The sequence below is a fragment of the Meleagris gallopavo genome, chromosome Z (genome assembly GCF_000146605.3).
Source record: "Meleagris gallopavo isolate NT-WF06-2002-E0010 breed Aviagen turkey brand Nicholas breeding stock chromosome Z, Turkey_5.1, whole genome shotgun sequence".
Taxonomy (NCBI): Eukaryota; Metazoa; Chordata; class Aves; order Galliformes; family Phasianidae; genus Meleagris; species Meleagris gallopavo.
The window spans coordinates 19,022,173-19,035,257 of NC_015041.2; the positions used below are offsets into that span (position 1 = coordinate 19,022,173).

At 39.2% G+C, this 13,085-nt stretch overlaps 1 long non-coding RNA gene across 1 annotated transcript; it reads right to left on the reverse strand.

The window, feature by feature from the left end:
- Positions 1-2,183: 2,183 nt before the first annotated feature.
- Positions 2,184-3,236, reverse strand: LOC116217506. Its single transcript, XR_004162138.1, has 2 exons — positions 3,120-3,236; positions 2,184-2,746 (listed from the first exon to the last, which is right to left on the reverse strand). It is a non-coding gene; the product is annotated as an uncharacterized LOC116217506 (long non-coding RNA).
- Between the last annotated feature and the right edge of the window lie 9,849 nt (positions 3,237-13,085).

The following is a 13,085-nucleotide window of genomic DNA, read 5'->3' on the forward strand; positions in this document are numbered from 1 at the left end:
GGAAGATATTTGCTGAAATGCAATATATCCTTAACATGATATAGTCAGTGTAAGACAAAAATGTCTTTCATAGTTCACTAAATCCAGCAGCATGAGCCAAGCTAATACACAGCTGACGCTTAGAGCCTGATTAAGTCAGTCAGTCACAGCCATTTCTTTTCCCCAAATGTGTCACTAGCAATAGCATATAAACTCTAGCTGCAAACCATGAGACTGTGCATTTTCCAAGCCTCAAGTTCTTTAAAGTGTCTGGCTGAATGTCTGAAACTGAATTAAAAGTCAGCCCTGGATCTGAACAGATGATATGATAGAGGTAAGCACTACCAAACTTTGTCAGTAATTCTATGCTATTGAGGGGGCAGAGCTCCTTCTAAGAACAGGAAGTCTGTAGAGGATTCTTCCTTATGTCGACATGAAAAAATGAACACAGTGATGTTCACAATTTAACTTCCTAAGTGTCCTCAATGGAAAAGCTGTAATTCCTCTTACCAAGGAAAGAGGTGAAAAGGCAATTGATTAAAGTGTCAGGAGCTACTGCACTCATCTATCATTTGATAACTGATCTGCCATGTCTGCAGTAAGGAAGTGGAACACCTCTGTAGACTGTTTTTAGACCAATTTCTGTGTGCTTCTTTACACTTTAGTCAAGTGCACTGCCACTGAGAGGAAGCCCACATGCTACAGAGAAGGAAGATAAGGGAGGTGCTTAAGTGTGTGAAATACTTTGTGGTGACTGTGAATATAAAACAGTTTTCTACATTTGCAAAAGCCATTTGAACTCAGAGAAAGATAATATGATATTCTCTAAAAAGATCTCAACACTGTGTGAAAAAAACAACCTGTTAGTTGTTTCATCAGACTGAGGGTTAACCTCTTGTCTCTCTTGTAAAATACCGGACGTGTAATCAGGATGCATTTTCTGTTCTAACTGTTGTGAACAAGAAGGTACAAATGTGTTTAGCACCTAATCCTTATTCTTTAGCCTTGGCTTGCTCTGCTCATCAGTGACTACAGATAGTTTGACTGACTTTCTTCTCAAGGTCAAAGAACATATTTTTGTGATTGGGAAATGATAGTTCATTATACAGAATTCAAGGAAAAATATATTTTTTTCTTTAAAAGTCTGTTGATCTGAGAAGGAATTGCTTTTTCTTGTTCCCACTGGTAAAGCAGTATGGTTTAGAGCTGTAGTGTTTCCATGTAGTCCCATAATTCTGGAAATTAGGTAAGCAGTCAATTAGAACGTACAAGAGTAAAAATGAGCAACAGTTTTTTTTCCCAGGATATGTTGATACTAGAATGTGGTTACTTGTTGGTATCAATGCAGTTCTTAATGTTCTGCTATTAATGTTTTCTGTAGATCTATTTCATCACATGCTCAAAATTTTGTCCATTTTTAGATCAGACACTTCTTGGACAGATCGTCTGCTTTCCTTGGACCCAAGTAAGACAATATCTGATTAAGTGAATACTGCTGGATTTCTTCAACAGCTCTTTCACTGGGTATTAAGTAATCAAAACAGACATACCTATTATAGGAGTAGTTAGTGCCTTAGATCTCCAAATTTTTATTCCTGGGATGATAAGAAACAGCTGGTGAAACAACAGTTGAGGATCCATCCACATTAGGCTCATTTTTCTGAAGTGAGATCTTAACATTACAAGCAAGGCTGAAACCCTCCAGAGTAAGATCCACAGTACCTCTAGTCTAAGGAGTAAGGTTAGAGGGTCCTCTTTCCATAATTGAATGAAAGTAGTGCTGCACTAGCCATGGTTTGGAGTCCACCACCAAACTCTCTCCTATCAAGCAGAGTCTAGAACTTGTCTGGGAAAACAGAGCCACATTCAAGAGCTGCAAAGGGAGCAGAGCTTTCGAAAAACATGGTGCAGAGTCTCAGTCTATTTTAGCTTGAAACACTTGTGCTACCTTATTTCCTTTGTCTGACTGTACCTTATTTCTGCTCTGATGTGATACCTTGGGGAAAAAAAAAAAAATTCTAATTAAAGCACTAGGAGTCAGAAAGACAAATGACCACTAGTGTTATATACTAGTTTTTCCAAAGTTGTTGCTTCTATTTTACCTAATCTGACATTATTATCACTTAATTGATATTAGAGTTATTCTTACTATCTAAATGAAACGCAGCTCATTTGGGTGTGAGAAGAGAGTTGACCAAATGCTGTCAGAGGAAGACCAAAGAGAAAAGCATTTTTTAATTATTCAGTCTTGTTTCATGGATTTCACAGATGTGATTTTTTTCACTTTACAAGAAAAAAACACTCATGCCAAACTTAGTCTATAGGGAGGCAAAAGTCAAATGAGGCAATGTTATCTCAAGGCAGTTCAACTCAACTCTAAAATAACACAGCTGCAGTCTCTTGCTACATTTGCCCATTGCTCACAAACAAAACTTAGATGAATTGCTTGAAGACAGCACTTCATTCCCCCAGAATACAAAAAAGACATGCCCCTGCCCAGTATTTGGGCTGTGGTTGTTTTCAAATGCAGGCAAAAGTATATGGAAATCTCAGGTATGGGAGTACTGATCCAGTATTTCCAAGAGACTAGGTCTCAAGCTCCGGGCTCTGGTTTTAGACCAGTTAGAGGCTGATGCAGATGAAAGCACTTGTGTATTATCTTGTTGCTTCATGGTTGTTTTCCAAATTCATTTTCAACACAGTTCTAGGAAGTTTTTCATGAAGGAAAATCCATTATGTGTTTTAAATGGATTGAATGTAAATACCACTGAAAGAGATTAAGATGAATTTGTTTCATTCCAGAGCTATCTGAAAAGGTATCAAACAGAAAGCATGGATATTGTCGAATAAACAGTCTCTAGGCAAATTACAAAAAGTTTTTTTCTCCTCTCTACAATCGGCAGGCACATTATGGCAAGATCACACAGTTAGCAGTTAGTATTGCAGAAAAATTAATTTTGAACCACATGGCATGCAAATGTTTTACCTCTCAAGTAAAATAGGTGCATGCCTAATCAAATAAAAATATGTTTAAATATCTGACAGTAGAGAAAATCTCATGAGGGACTCACAGAATGTGTCCACTTGTGAATCAACATGCCAGCTACATTCATGCTAAAAGAAAAATTATATATTCCTACTGTAGAAAAGAGTTGTTCTCTTTCTTCAATGTCATAAACTGTTGAATGGAAAGTCAGCTCCTCTCCAACGAGCCACTGAGGCAAAAACTTAATTCCTAGGTTTAAACGTAGTTAATTCAGGAAGTAAAAATTTCACCATATGAAATAAGTCTTAGTCATTCTTTGAAAAATATTTTTCAGCATACTAGTCATTCTGAAGTCATCACCATATTTCTTTACAGTTAAAAGACTTTAGAGTTATATATAGCAAGATAGTCAGAAGCAAGAAAAAAGAACCATTGTATGGAGAAAACAAATATATGACAGTTTCTTCTTCTCTCTCTGAGAGAAAGAAAGCTCTACAAAGTTTGACCTTTTTGTTCCTTGGTAGACCAGCCTGCCTTAGGAGAACCAGCTGAGGTTGGATACAACCCAGTCACAAACACTGAAAGACCCATTTTTATGGGACCACTAAGGTTAACACCACATGCAAACCAAAGTCAGAGCCAAAAAGCCCTTGTATTTTGAGTAAGGATCTCAAGTTTTTGGAGTGTTTTGCAGGATGACCCTCTGAAGAAAAAATGAAAGAAGTCTGCTTTGCTGATTTCACTGTTTTGCCCCTGTAACTAAAAGATCTTCTTTCACTCACACAAAATTGCAGGGAAAACATTGCTGTAGCATATAAGTAATCATGTAAGTTAGTAATTCCCATAGAGGTGGCCCTATCCTATACTTTGTCCCTATCCTAGCGCCCAGAGCATATGGAAGGTCACTGAGAATTTCACTTCCAGGTCCAAAGCTGCATCTCCCTGTTCTGGGCTTCAGCAGGGCCCTGGCACTCTCCTCAGTGAGATTACCCAGACAACTTATGGCACGTGCTTGGAAATTCCAGACAGAGTCTGAGAGCTCACGAAGAGTAGTGACAAAGAGTCTCTGCTACTGAACGGTCTTAAAGGATGCTTCTCTCTAGTACCAGAAAAGCAGAAAGTCACATCAAATGGACTAATCAGAAATGGGGACATCCTACAACCACTACAGTGTAATTTTAACACAGATCACCACCCTGACTAAGAGGCAAAAGCAGTTGTCACCAATCATTTGCTCCAGAGGCAGCATGTGGATGGAGGCATAGATGTTCCCTTTGAAGCACTTTTCCTCCACTCCCCAATGGGTGATGAGGGATTTTTCTTGACCCACAAGGAATAATGTTTTTCATAGTCATAGGCTGAGCACTGACTCTCTCTCTAGCCCTCCTGATGCAAATCAAGTTCAGAAGAAGGGCAATATGATACTATTCTCTATCTTGGAGAAGTTGTTCCTCTACATTTCATTTTAGGACTTTTTACAGCAAAGTCTCTAATCTCAGCTGGCCCTTCCACGCCAGTCTACATGCCTGTGTGGCTCTTGGGACCCTGCTTAAACTACATCACACAGCATGATCTCATGGCATGTGCAGGTCAACTGGCATGGGTTTGTGAAGGGCAATTCCTGCTTGACCAATCTGATCTACTTCCATGATCACCTGCTGGATGAGGGAAAGGCTGTCGACATAGTCTACCTAGACTTTACCAAAGCCTTCAACACTGTCTCTTGCAGAAGCTGGCAGCCCATGGCTTGGACAAATACATTCTTGGCAGGGTAAAGAACTGGCTAAATGGCCGGACACAGAGAGTGGTGGTGAATGGAGTTAAATCCAGCTGGGAACTGATCATGTATGGTGTTCCCCAGGGGTCACTAGTGGGTCCTGTCCTGTTCAGGGTCTTTATTGATGACCTGGATGAGGGCATTGAGTGCACTTTCAGTAAGTCTGCAGATGACACCAAGTTGGCAGGAAGTATCAATCTGCCTGGGGGTAGGAAGGCCCTACAGAGCAACCTGGACAGGCTGGATAGCTGAGCTGAGGCCAGTAGGATGAAGTTCAACTAGACCATGTGCCAGGTGCTGCCCTTCAGCCACAACGACCTCAGGCAATGCTGCAGGCTTTGGGCAGAGTGGCTGGAAGAATGTGTAGAGGAAGGCGACCTGAAGATATTTGTTGATGCTCGACTGAACATGAGCCAGCAGTGTGCCCAGGTGGCCGAAGGCCAAAGATCCTGGATTGTATCAGAAATAGTGCTGCCAGCAGGAGCAAGGAAATGAACATCCCTCTGCAGCACTGGTGAGGCCAGACCTCAAATACTGTGTTCAGTTTTGGACCTCTGGACAAGGAAGACATCAAAGCCCTGGAGCGTGTTCAGAGAAGGGCAACAAAGCTGGTAACGGATCTGGAGCACAGGCCTTATGAGGAGTGGCTGAGAGAATTGGGATTGTTTAGTCTGGTGAAGAGGAGGCTCAGGGGTGACCTTATTGCTCTGTATAACTACCTGAAGGGAGGTTGCGGTGAGGTGGAGTTCAGCATTTCTCTCATATAACAGATGTTAGAACTACAGGGAATGGCTTCAGATTGTGCAAGGGGAGATTCTGTTTGGATATTAGGAAATACTTCTTTGAAAGAGTGGTCAGGCATTGGAACGGGCTGCCTAGGAAGGTGGTGGACCCTGGAGGTGTTCAAGAAATATTTAAATGTGGTACAAGGGACATGATTAATAGGGAAATATTGGTGATAGGTGGACAATTGGACTGGATGATCTCGGAGGTCTTTTCCAATCTTGGTGATTCTATGATTCTATACTTGGTTATGCTGTGCCTTCTCCTCACCAAGCAATAAGTGCATTAACACAGCAGGGTAGGCATTGCAGTGTCATATCCTTCAAGAAAAGGCCTCTGCATCATGCCCATGCCAGTGACTTTAAAGAAGTGTGTTACAAAGTGCTAGAACTCTATGTCAGAGTATTGATGCAACAAACCAAATGTGCAGCACAGCAGTACATATAGGAAAATGTCTAGTGAAGGTTACATATACTATGTGCAAGTTAACTCTATAAAGGCAGACTGCTTATCAAGGACACTTCATCCTTACTCAATCAAGCATATAGGTCATGGTTGTTCTCACAGTGTCCTAGGGATCAGAATAAATGGACAGGAAGGTTAAAACTCTGGGATGCCATCTCAGTGGTGTTAAAAAGACAGCTCCACCATGGACAAACTTAGGCCTCTCTTGGGTAAGAGCATAAGGACTTTTAGGGTACTAGTCCAAATCTGCAGTAGAGGCCAAAAAAGCAAATCCCGAAAGAGTGCAGAATACATGTATATGCTAAGCACTTATGAAAAGAGATATGTTACTGGAAGTGTCTGGAAATCAAATCATTTTTTTCATCTATGAGTGACAGATTACTATTCACCATTTGATAGATCTCAGAGGGAAAGAACAGTTCAGCTTTTTCACATACTTTTACCTACAGTTCATTTTCATAAAATCATAAATCTGATCTGATCATTTAGATTGATTTGGCACTTTCCAGTCTCCTCTGGAATTCATTTTTAATCAAACTCACTTTTAAACAAGTTCAATTTAATCAAATCATTCACTCTTCCAAACTGAATAATGCCACACACAAAAACAAAACAGGGTTTGTTTTGTTGTTTGTTTGTTTGTTTGTTTTTAATTTTATGGCACTGTAAAATTAAAAAATCCATGAGATAAAGACAAAAACAAAGAAAATATCCCTCATGCTAACCTTGCAGAAAGTAGTGAAGAGCTTTTAAAATTGAGATCAGAGTGAGTATCTTTCTGTTTGGATAGTGATTAAAAACAATAAGATTTTTGTCTAAGCCTTACAGTTCTAAGCCATTAGTAAAAAGAGACCTTACAATGTTTACTTGGCAACTGAATGCACTTTTAGAAGTGCTGAATTACAGGAAAAGTTGCCTACATTTTTTTGACTTTAAAAAAAAAAAACAAACAACAATATGCAGAAGTGAGATATTTAAAATTTTGAATAAAAGCAGAATATTGCAATATAAGCAGTAGAACTGGTGAGCAGGTTGTCAGGAAATTGTATATCCTCGAGAAGGAAATTAATATAGAGAGAGATGGGACAAAACTGAAAAAATTCGACATGTAAATAAAGACAGTGCTTAAATGGAAAACTGAGAACTGATAGTAAAAACATTAAAAAATAAAACATGCTTATTGAAACCAAAGGAAACAATACAGGAGGAATTCTGGAGGATCAAAGCAAAAAGCTAGTGATAGATGGTTAATATGATGCAGGTCTGAATGACTTTTTCACATCAGTACACAAAAAAGGAAAGAAGATAACATCCTAGGTACTGAGGCTTGTTTTCCTAGGCTTGAGGGAGTGCATTGTTGAAAGGCTTTACTCGCATCACAAAACAGATAAGAAGACAGTTAGAACTACTGAAAGCCAACAAAGCACTAGGCCCAGATGACTTAAATCCTCAAGTTATGAAAGCAGAAGAAAGGGAAACTGGAAACCTTATAGAAAAGATTTATGGTAGCTTACTAAAGGATTGGGGAAAGAATTGATGTAGTTACCACATTTAATAGAGGAGAGAAGGAGCCAGGCAACAGACGGGTTCAGCTGTAGGCAGAGATACAGGAATTAATCATTAAGAAAGATAAAACATTTGCATGAGCCTGAGATAAGTTATGTAAATAATAAGGAGAAACGGAGGACAAGAAACAGACATTTACAAAATGCATTACATTTTGTTTCTTTGTATGTATGTTCACCTTCAGTACTGATCACCTAATTCTAGGAAAGGGTGTATATAATACATGGTCATTTTGATGGCTTTGAGGCAAAGCAGAGAGAGAATATCCACCCGGATCTGCATTCACATTTGTCAGTTCAAGAGAACAGTCCGTCCTGATAAAAATTCCAGCCCAGGCAGCTGCATCAGTCAGTGGAGCATGAATGTGTTCATTCCAGTGTGGGCTCTGAGTTCTCAGAAGCAGATGTTAATTGAATAACCTGGCAGACACATCTGACCATTTAAGAGCAATTTCAAAAGTGCCACAGGGCATGGAGACATGTAAGTAATCCTTCAGAGGCTACAGGGGAGCTGCAGAACTCCACTGAAAGACACGAGTCACAACTCGACACTAAAATGGGCACTTTCAGAAGTGCTTTTAATAAGTAAGCTCTTTTATAAGTGCAGACTGAACTTATTTGTGTGGTCAAGGCAGAATAGAAGGGGAAAGCTTTAAAGAGATTAATTTGACTTGAGGTCAAAACACGAAAAGTGATAAATGCAATGCAATAGGTGCAATGCTCCCTTCCCTTTCTCCCCCAAAACACAGTCTGTCAAATTCATCTAGAAGTTATGCTGATAATTTAGTTTGGACATTAATTTTGACTTTTAATCTGTACTTTCTATTCATAAAGAATTACTAACTTCAGAAGAAGCAAAACCTCTAGGAGCAGAAGGTAAAAAATGCCTACTTCCACCTTTCTATGTGTGCACTTTGATTTTTGAGGGTAAAATTAGAGATGTCAAATTTATAAATACTGCAAACACTGATTTCTTTATCGTAAGTCGAACTGGCACACAAGGCTCAGAATCATGAACTCAGCCCACAAACTCCTTCAGAGATCTTCTCACATACCACTTCACATCGCAAGCTGGGCTAAGTACCATAAAATCATTACACTGAGGATGTTTTTCAAGAGTAGAAGTATGAACATCTGGAATAAACAGAAGCTTATAAAAGCTTAACCACAGTTAAAGGCAGAGGCAGAGCCACAAGACAGCCTTTGCATCTAAATGAATGTACAATCTTCAAAGGCCTTCACCTTTCTTATCAGCAAGCCTGTGCACACTCTTGTCCAGAGTTTGTCATAAGATTTATCTTTTCTAAGCAGGAGTAGAACTTTCTGTGGGAAGCACTGTTAAAAGATTTATGCACTTTGTTGGTGTGAAACGATTTAAAGAAATACTACTATTTTTAATTTTGGTGAGATATTTAGTTTATTAAGTGGCACTTCTCCCATCTGTTTTAATCATTACATCAGCTTCTTATTGCTGACAATTCTGGTCATTAGAAACCTAAAATTGTCTTGTCACATTTACATCATTCTCAATTTAAAAATAGGGAAAAGAAAGGGCTGGAGTCTGGAAGAAAGGGAAAAGAGTCAAGAAGGATTTACCATGCAGCTCAAAATGCTTATATGAGCAAACAACAACAGACTAGAACCTGGTACCACTTTGAAGTCAGACGCCAAGTTTAATTTGGCTTCTGGAATTTACTTAAAGTGTTTGTGTACTAAATTCATGTACTGAGATCATGACAAGGGATTTTAAGAGATTTCAGTGAGGTCACACAGCAGTCAATGTACAAAATCAGAAGAATTCTTGAAATACAGAATAGCAAAAGCAGCACTAAAAGGATAATTAAATGCAAAAATTATGGAAATAGGCACATAATGGGTATTAGGAATGTGGAGGTACAGAGCAACTGCTTTTCAAATGTAAAGGCGGTGAGAGAAGAAGCAAAAGAGTCATATTAGTATCTCCGGTATTTTATAGGAACGGCTCTTTATAGCTTCATTTTTTCCAGTTAAATGCTAATTTGTTCACTATTTAGTGCTAATGTGTTCACTATACAGTTACCTTCCTCACTGGAAGGAAGGAATCTATGGACTTGTTCTCAACACTTCCTTCACACTTTTCTCACTGCATTTCAAAGCATTAGTTGGAGAAAGAATCCAAACAGACAGTGATAAAAGTGCTTCACAGCAACCATCAGAAGCATACTTGCCAGTAATATACAGTAAGATCTAACAGAATTAAGAGCAGCAGTGTTTTTTGACTCAACACAGAACAATCAGATTGCTGCTAATTCACCTTCAGACACTCCTTCTATTGACATCTTTTCTTTGCTCTTTTGTTTTTCACCTGATGTTTTGACTTTTCATTTTACCAGCTCAGACCATATAATCTTGAACAGCCTCAAGGGCTTCTGAGCAATTAATTGCACGGAGTACAAAGGTTGAAAAAGCAACTGCAGGTGCAAAGTCTGCTATCTCTGGTCCCACTCAGTGCAGTGTAATCATCCATTGCTTAAGGCCTCAAAAACTCCAAAGCTGACCCTGGGCTTTATAAATCATGCTACTTTTACACAGGTATTCCCTCTAGCTATTAAATGAATTGTTTTTGTATAAACACACATCACATCTGATTGTTCCTTTCCAAGCTTACAAAGTGAACAGATTATTTCAGAGGGGAGAGAAGCCGGGAGAGACTTGGAAGTTCATAATTTAAAAAAAAACTGAAATGAAAGAAAAATGCTCTGCTACTATATTTTAGCTTGTACGAAGCTATACAAAACAATACCCATCGTCAAGATTTATCCCTGCCTAAACAGTTTCTGTTATTATTTGAATTTAGCACGTTTTCTATGAATGTTCATCTCTCCAACACAGTGAAATAGAATATTTTTTCTCATTCATGATCACATTTAATGAGGATAAGCCCCAGAAGGTAGAATAAACATGGCTTTCAGGCAAACAAACAAACAAAAGTGTTTTATGGCTACTATCAGTACAGAGGAAGTCAATACTTTAGGCTTAGAAGGAAGCTCCAGGCTTGCATCAATTCCCATGCCTGTCAAAACATAGTCCCTAATAACCCCCAGCTCCACATGTAACCAACTGGTCAGCAAAGTTAGCAAGAAAGTACATTCAGGTTTAGGTACGTCCCTATATGTATATCACCTCAGATGCATTAGGCAGAGACAGGGTCAAAGTTATTTCTTATTCTCAGAACAAAGATGTTAAGCCTTTCTCATTTGTAGGTATATGTGCTCAGACCACATATATGTCCAAACAAAGCACGAAGGAAATTTCATCATTAAAACATTCGACCAGGATGTGGGGTACAAGGGTTCGGTGCCCTGTTCTGCCTTTGAGATTAGAATTTGTGCCTTACCTATGATTTTTATTTTTATTTTTTTCTCAAACACAGAGCTATGGAATACCTTTAGTAGATGGTGAAGTCTTAGACCGCTAAAGGGAGATAGCCCATTACACCAACACAACATCCTCTTGTATATCTGGCCATTACATACTCTTGGAAATTCTCCCCATAGCATTTGTTTACATGGCATTTCACAGGCAGGCACACGAAAATTCCACCCCAAGGCTGAGCCAGCAGGACATGGGCCAGCACTGAATGAAAAACCATACTGTTGCATTTAGCACATCATTGAGCCTCAAATGATAAACTTTGCTCAGCAGTAGGATATGAGAATTCAGTCTCAATACCAGAAGCAACTTTTAAATCCTGGCATTTCTTAATTTTCACTGTTTAACTATTTTAAAACAAAAAGTGCCTTCTCACAATGTATTAAGGAGCAAGATTGGGAATTTTTCTCTGTAACACTTCCCTGGGATTTGAGCTAGTGGTTGTAATTAAAGACTGTTTTGCATTTAGTGGCTCTGTCTGTTGGGGAAAAAGACATCCGCACCTTGCCAATTTGTTTTACAGCTTTTTGCAAGACAGTATTGCAATCTGAGATCTGGGAGGAGCGCATCTGCAGGCAAGCAGGCCATGGGTAATGTGCCAGTAAAAATGATCTAGCTGCTTCTCAGAAAAAGGTTAGAGAAAAAGCACAAGTCTTAAAAAATCATGGTCTTAAAGAAAACATTTATCATCTTTGAGTTTTCTGTTCCCTTGCTAACAATAAGAACTGTGCAAGCCATTGCTAAAATGTCCAAGGTCCGCACAGAGGACAGCAGCCTATTGCTGCCAATAACCTGATTATTCAAAAAGATACCTTCTGTATGATGGATCAGATGTTTCAGCAAATTTAGAACCAAGGAAGCACCTTAAAGTACTGTGGTTTTTAAATTCAAGCACCGAAGCGTAACAACCTGCTTATGCAACGTTAATTCAACATACGGCCAGATCAAATCTAACAGGGAAGGGAATTAAAAAAACTGCAGCCTATTACAAAGACGCTCTTAAGCCAGGGCCAGTAATGCTGCAAAACGATCATTGTCCATGAAGCTACCCAGCCACCATCCTGTCTGGTTACGAAGTAGCAATGCTTTGTGCTTGTTTTTGCGTAAGCATGGAATTTTCAGTTCATTGCAAAGAAATAATGCTGCAGTGCATAAAGCAAAAACATAAGCACTTAAGCCCTGACCCTGCACCACGAACCTGACAGGACTGGTTTGCATAAGCTTCAGGAGTAAGACAGCCAATTACACATTTCTGCTCCATTTTTGGGTCCTAAGCCTTGTCCAAGGTTACTTCTAGCCCCTAAAGAAGGAGGTAGGGGTTGTGAACAATCCACCAGCAGAAGTGTGATGTCTAACACTGAATTCTGAGTGCTTGTTTTAGTAAGGAAAAGGCTGTACAAAACCCCAGGAGCAGTTTGATATTACATACATTGTCCAAGATTTCTTTTGCAAAATGATTAAACTTTAGTCGTGGTGTGAAGTGAGACACTACTGACCTCCTCTTCACTGTATAGGAGAGAAAAAATCCTTTGGTGTTCATCTAAGCATAATTTTCAGTGTAGTCTTGTAACTGTGGAGTTAACACTGAGGTTCGGTAAATAGCTATTTACTTACATGTCTAACATTTTTTTGTGCAAATGTTGATTCCAGTCTGGGTGACCAAATACCACTGCATTCCTTTCCTGTGAATGTGGCAATTCCTAAAACTGAGGGAAATACAGCATTTCAGCAGGGAGAGCATGAATCGCGGGACACTCCCTGTTCGTCTACAACACTCCCTTACTCCTCTCATCTGTCCATGATGTCATGTTGCATACTTTAATGATCACAAAACAATTTTTCTTGAATGACCTCTGCCCTATTCTGTATGTTCCAGACTCAGAGGGTGAATCAGGCTGTGCATGAAGTATGAAAGGCTGTCTTCTGCAGCTCTCGGTTTGGCCAAAAAGCTGGGAAAATGAAGCCAGAACAGCAGATAGAAGAGTCTGGTCTCAAAGAAAAGACTGATAAGTGATAACCTGGAGCATTTTTTAATTCAGTTGTGTCCTTGTCAAAACTTTTTTTATCAAGTTGATTTAGTGCTATATAATGCCACTTTCAATACAAAAAAAAAAAAAAA